This window comes from Thermobia domestica, chromosome 15, assembly GCF_964235325.1.
Source record: "Thermobia domestica chromosome 15, izTheDome1.hap1.1, whole genome shotgun sequence".
Taxonomy (NCBI): Eukaryota; Metazoa; Arthropoda; class Insecta; order Zygentoma; family Lepismatidae; genus Thermobia; species Thermobia domestica.
This window is the reverse complement of record NC_137468.1, coordinates 99135103-99136305: the sequence shown is the minus strand read 5'-3', so window position 1 is coordinate 99136305 and position 1203 is coordinate 99135103.

Here is a 1203-nt window from a genome sequence, read left to right as displayed (position 1 = left end):
CCTAAGTATGACACAGATAATCCTAACAGTGATGCGCGCAGTTCTAACAGTGACATGCATAGTCCTAATATCAACACATAGTTTAAACAGTGACACATAGTCTTAACTGATTCACGTAGTTCTAAAAGTGACACACAATCAAAACAGTTGCATACAGTTCTAACATTGATACACATAGTTCTAACAGTGACGCATTTGGTTCTTACAGGAATACTCATAGTTCTAACTTCGACACACAGTTTAAACTGTGACACACAAAGTTCTGATACACATAGTTATAATAGTCACACACATACAGTTTTAACAATGACACTCATACTTCTAGCACACATATAGTCCTAACAGTGACACACACATCTAACAGTGATATATATAGTTCTAACAGTGACACATATAGTTCTAACAGTGATACACATAGTCCTAAGAATAGTACATATAGTTCTAACAGTGATATACATTGCTCTAAAAGTACGTCTCATATAGCCTCTCTGCTGAACGGGACGTTAAACCCAAAATCATCATCATCATCATTGCTCTAACAGTGACATACATAGCCCCAACAGTAACACACGAAGTCCTAAAAGTGATACACGTGGTTCTAACAATGATATACATAGCTCTAACAGTGACACACCTAGCCCTAACATAGACATACGTAGTCCTAACGCTGACACATAGTCCTAACATCCATACACATAGCCCTAGTAGTGAGACACATAGTGCTACTAATGACACACATCTCTAACAGTGATATACATAATCGTAACATCGACACACATACTCCTAACAATGACATACTCTTAATAATGACACACAGTCCTAACAGTGACATACTTAGTCCTAATAGTTACAAGTACTTCTATTAATGATAATACTCGTAATAGTGACGTATATACTACTTGTAAATTCTGTTCCGTTATGTAGTGACTTGGGTAGAAAAAGAGATGGACATGTTTGCAATTAAACAGAGCTGAAGATATTTGTCCTTAGATTAGCTAAGGATAGTTGTGTACGGCTCTCTTTAAATTTAAGGCAGTTATCTACAAATAATGGCTGGATATTTATGATAATGATCAGTGTGAAATCTTGGTAATAATAATATTATAGCTGTAGTGACAAAAAAATGAAACACAATTCAGTAAGAAAAATAAGAATTGAAGTGGAAGTGCATTATTAATATATTAATGAAATTTTTTAACGCCC